Consider the following 6,000-nt stretch of genomic DNA (forward strand, 5'->3'; position numbering starts at 1 on the left):
GTCGCAAATGTTCACGAAGCTCGTCCGAATATTTGGAAATCACGTTGGTGATCACTGAAGTGGATAATGAAAACTCAGTGCGAAAGAAAACTATTTTGAAAGAATAACTACAGAGCGGACCCGCCCTAAATAAAGTTATTTACATACTTTTAGTTTTCTTTTGCCACTTTAGATTTTCCTTAAATAAATGAAATATACTTCCAGAAGGAACAAACTGAAAAGCCACTTTGACTGCGCGATGCTTAAACAACATATTTATCTGCGGTTAAATTAACTCACCTAGACTCTCCTGGCAATAGTAAGGACCAGCGATAACGGAATGCGCTCTCCACCAAACCGATGGAAGATATAAAGTCTAGAACTTTCAGTTAATTCGGATGACTTTTGTTTTTTCTTTGATTGTCTTACATATGAAGGAAACATAAGTGCAATTGGTTAAACTGTAAGAACTATAGTAAGAAAAAATACTACTTAATATAACTTGACTGCTAGGACTAAGAAAAAAAGCCTCGAAAAATGGGTTAAGTCTGAAAATTGTTTGACATTTGCGCTTGGAAATTACATTAAGTTAATTTAAAAGCTATTCCGTCAAATGTGGAAATTGAACGAATTTTTAAAAAAATATTCTGGTATCTTTTTCGTTAGTAATAGATATAATTTTTATTCTTAAATGTTGAAGAAAGAATTACAAGATCCACGTAAACGTTTATCAATATTCTTCTTCTTTACTGGCGTAGACACAGCTTACGTGGTTATAGCCGAGTTAACAAGAGCGCGTCAGTCGTTTCTTCTCTTCGCGATGTGGCGCTAATTGGAGAAGTCTGGTCCTCCTCCTTCTGGTCTTTCCACGAAGTTGAGGTTTTCCTCTTCCTCTGCTTCGCCCGGCGGGTACTGCATCAAATACTTGCAGATGTGGACGACATGACCTACCTAGCGTAGCCGCTGTCTTTTAATTCGCTGAACTATGTCAATGTCGTCGTATATATATACAGCTCATCGTTCCATGGGATGCGGTATTCGCTGTGGCCACTGCGCAAAGAACCATACATTTTCCGGAGAACCTTTCTCTCGAAACTCGTCAGACGTTGTCTTCGTCCATGCCTCTACACCATATGACAGGACGAGAATAACGAGTGACTTATAGAGTTTGATTTTTGCTCGTCGAGAGAGGATTTTACTGCTCAATTGCCTACTCAGTCCGAAGTAGCACTTGTTGGCATAAGTTATTCTGCGTTGGATTTCGAGGCTTACATTGCTGTTGGTGTTTATGCTTGTTCCAAGGTAGACGAAATTATCTACGACTTCGAAGTAATGACTGTCAACAGTGACGTGGCGCCCAGTCGCGTGTGCAATGACTGGAGATATTTCGTCTTGGCCTCTTTCACTACCAGACCTATTTGCTTCGCTTCGCCATTCTGGAGAAATCAGAACTAACGGCGCGGTTGTTGAGGCCAATCATAGTCCTTATTACGTTTGCTGTGGTCGTCATCAAAAGAGGGGTCTCTCTTCCAAGGCTCTTATTTCATTTTCATTAAAGGGGCACAAACCTGTGGTGGATGGTTCGCTTTCTCACTTTGGCTTACCTTCAAACACCCAGAGAATCCTTGGTCTAAGACCGGAAGTCGTGAGCTACTGAGCCACATGTAAAAGAATCGTTTTTGGCCACTCCCAAGTGAATGGCAATCAGGGGACATTCCGCACTCCATTCACCTTTATCAATATTACAAATCTCATATTTGGGAAGTTGATTAATAAAGCATAAGCCCATTTTATTTATAAAATTGGTTTACCTTTGTTATTATCCAAATAAAGCTGAAAATGGTTTTCTGACTAAGCTTTAAATTTGCTTAGTAGTAATATTAGAATACTAATTAACATTATTATTATCTAAATATATATTAAATTTTATATATTAAGGTTGTTTGACTGGTTTATTCAAACCATTTAAAATAAATTAAAATCTTTTGGAAGAGTGTGAGCTTTAAATATATTTAGCACGCGAGTGTATTTGAATATAATCAGTTTATTTGTGTTCTTGCCACATTTGTCTCCTATTTTTAGCGTCTAGAAATCTGCTGTGGTGAATAATTTGAGCGTGGCTGGAGTTAAAAATAGCGCTTTATGTAAACGCATATGTTGGGAAGAACGCAGAGAGCTTTATGGCTTAGAAAAAATTGCCGCACATAGGGTGGCAAGCGACAAAAACAAACGAGAAATTATGACCGTTACGTATACGCCTCAGTGGTTACGAGTTTAATGCAGCGTAAAATCGATTTTTATTTTAAATCTTTATATCTAGATTCGCATAATTTTTTTGCGTTGATGCGAGAGATAATTCTCCACATAACGCGTGTTGCAACAGTGATTTTAAATGTGCCTATTGGACTTGAAAGGTGTTCGAGAAACATGCACATGTTATCTAATGAATATATTTTATGCATATGCGTGCTTAAATTAAGTAATTGTAATGACCAATACTAAAACTAAAGTTGCAAACGTATCACACATGCATACATATACATGATTTGTTCAAAAATAATGGGAATTTTTATTAAAAAAACAGTCTCACAAACAAAGCTTCTTTTTAGGTGATAAAACCTAGTTTCCTAGGCAACCAAAAATTAGCAAATTATGAAGAAATTTTGCAAAATATGCTGGCAAACTATAAGATTTTAGGAGATCATATTTGATACCCACGTTGTTAAAGACTATATCCTATCATATGGATAAGCTTTCTGATAATTTAGATAATTGCAGGGAGAAACCAAGGGCGATCACTACTAGATCCTTTAAATCTTCTAATAGAATATAAAATTGCTGAAAAAAAGGTATCAAATGGTCCTTTACAAAGGTTTTCAACTGGAAACTCATGAAGGAAAAATTCATAACACAAATATATCCCAAATCGATCCTATGCCTAGGGCAACAAAAATATATAGATCAGTGATATTTCTTCAATCATTTACATTCCTCTTGTCGCCTTCAAAATGGTCCCCAATCAATATTAAGCACTTATGCCAGCACTTCTTCCAATAATCGCAAGCTTCTCAAACATCCCAGTGACTGTGTGTGAGTACCCCAAGCAAAGAGGTACATAAATGTTGTAGGAGAATTGAAAAGAAATGCAGTTTTCTGCTTTTATTTACCCACTTCAATGAGAGCAGATTTTTATAGAAATATTAAACAGCGCAAATGTCAATATTATGATATTTCGTTCCCTCTTTTGTTCAGTGTTTGCTGACATTTTTATATTTATACTTCCATTTTGCACAAACATTTCTATAATAATACAAATAGCACATTTTTCCACTCGAAGAGTTGTTTTTTTAACTTTTAAACACTATTGTTTTCTATTTGAATACAATGAGGGCAGGATATGCTTGCAAGGACACCCTTTTGTCTCGAATACCGCTCCATATTTGTTCTATGTGCGTGCACTCATACGATCATTCATATAAAATATTTGCACATATCCAGATACAAGTATGTATATATGTGTGTACATATGAACATTGTTTAAATTGTTTTCATTGAGTTTGATTTGCGTTGTTTTCGTTCCGCTGTTTGTATTTCCTTTGGATTATTGTTGTTTGCATTCACTGTTGTTGTTGACAATTACGCTTTGTTTCAACTTTAACGCGAGCCCCACACTCACATCAGCGCACGTAAATACATATGTACAACTGCACTAGCCGCACTAGCCGGGGACGGCTGCTTACAAAAGCTTCGAGTTGTAAAAAAGGCAAGCGTACTTCTCATAAGCTGCCAATGGCATATTCGAACAAATGCGCTGATGCAAGCTTAAAAATGTGGGTCCTCGATGGTGTATTGAGGGATTATGTAATATTTCTTTTTGCACCCATCCGCTTCGCTTAAATTTAAATTTGCTAAGCAAATTGCGAGCGTTTCGAAAGCTCCATTGTTCCGGCAGACAATTTTGCAAATTTATAATAAAAGTGAAAATATTTTGAATTCCATCAAAAGAACTCTCTTATTTCTAATGCAAATATTTATGAATGCCGTAAAACGGGGGAAGCGAAGTATTAAAATATAGATTAATATTTACACAACTATGCTCACATATGCGCAAACATAGGTGTAGGTATGCACTGTGTGTGTGAGCATCCAGTACAGTAATAATAGTTGCAGCAACAAATCACACCAACAAAATGAAAACAGTAAATGAATTTGCAAAATCCTCAGAACACAATTCACAAAAACAACAACGTTGTCATCGTGAAAAGAGAAAACGAAAAATTATTGAAATGCGAATGGCCGATGTGTTGTATCGCAAACTGAAAACTGATGAAAATTTTAAAACTTACAAACTCGCCTGTGATAATTCTTCATGTTAGGGAGTTTGAGTTTTCGTCTGTGACTCTGAGTGAGGCAATCCACCTAGGTTGGAAAGCTTGTCAAGGCTAGCACAATCGGAAAATTTCATCCAGATTGAATCACACCCAGCTTTGAAATAAAAACGTGTTGGCCTGACAAAGCCCCAAGCGGACAAGTAATAGAGATTTCTTCGGCTAAATGACCTTAATGTAAAATAATAACTGTTGTTTTTTTTGCATTGGTCTTTCATATTTTTTAAATTGTGCATTAACAATATATTCCCGGAATTATTTAAGAGCGACCGGATAACAATTCTTCAACAACATCTATGTTTTTTTTATTTTTCCTGTAGAAAATAGTTAGCAAAATGACTGTCTGATTTTCTTTTCACTTTCTCTTCGCAGCGCACACACTCAATAAATTATGCACGAACTTTATTTGCATGCCATTCACGTGCCGCCGCCCCACCAACACAGTGTTTTATTCCGTAAGGGCCCCTTGTTGGCCAGTGACTGCTCCACTTGTAAATTGGTGGTAAATAGCAGTTTTGTGTTGCTCGTATTTTGGATGTTGCGGCGCTTGCTCCTGGTGCCGCTGATAAATGGTTGATACCACTATGATATATACACCCGACCACGAGCATAATAACAACAATGCCGGCCTAAAAAGAAAGCAGGTTGGCTGTGGTCCACCATATTTGCATGCCACGAGATCGCCCGCACAACGGTCGGTGTAATATTTCATAAAAACGAAGCGAAAAAGCAAAAGTAAATTGGTGGGAAAAAGAAAAATTGTGCTCCATAAAGCTGTGCCGCAACATTTAATACGTAGGGGAAGCACATTAAGCGAACACGCTCTGGCAAGCGTTACTCCTTGAAGATACATAAGGACACGCACGCACAAGTAACGGCCAGGCGGCCACAAGACGTAATCGCTGTCATTACTCATGATATTTTTATGTAAACAGAGATGTAACTTTCCAGTAAACAACAAAGATTGAGGATAGAGGCGCGACAACAAATATATACAACAACAATTAGAATCACGCGGCCGATTCTGCATCTTTTTAGCCACCTTTCAGGCGTACATAATCCGCCAGTGGCGGCGACGGCAAATATAATGGCGCGAGTGAGCTTCAACGCTAATGCACAAATCCCCGCACATTTGTAACGGTAATTTGAGCACTCCACGGATGCGCGTTGCCTCTTCCGCACCGCTGCTGCACCATAAACAAAAATGGTAACAATTCCGGTGTCGCTGTCACTTGCGATTGTGGCTTTGTTGTTGTGCCGCACGCACACTTTATCTATGTTGTCGATTTGCCGCACAACAACCAAGCTCTTTATGCAATAATTCAATTTTAAATTACGCGCTCATGCAAACGAAGCAGCCGCGCTCACAGCGGACGCACGCACCACACCGAACGCGAAATGGATGAACGGTGGCCTCCCCCCCTCCATCTCTGCGAGCAGCAAAAATTTGCACAAAGCGAGGGAATAAAAGAGAATATCAAAGGGAAAACCAACAGATATGCGGAGAGGGTAGCCGGGAATTTGTGCAAATTAAATTTTCGTTATCTCCGATTACAACGCAGAGGGCGTCCAAAGCAAAGCACAGCAAAGAAAAGAGAAATTCACATTCCAATCGAACTTATCTCTAATTGCC

The sequence above is a fragment of the Bactrocera dorsalis genome, chromosome 4 (assembly GCF_023373825.1).
Source record: "Bactrocera dorsalis isolate Fly_Bdor chromosome 4, ASM2337382v1, whole genome shotgun sequence".
NCBI classification, from domain to species: domain Eukaryota; kingdom Metazoa; phylum Arthropoda; class Insecta; order Diptera; family Tephritidae; genus Bactrocera; species Bactrocera dorsalis.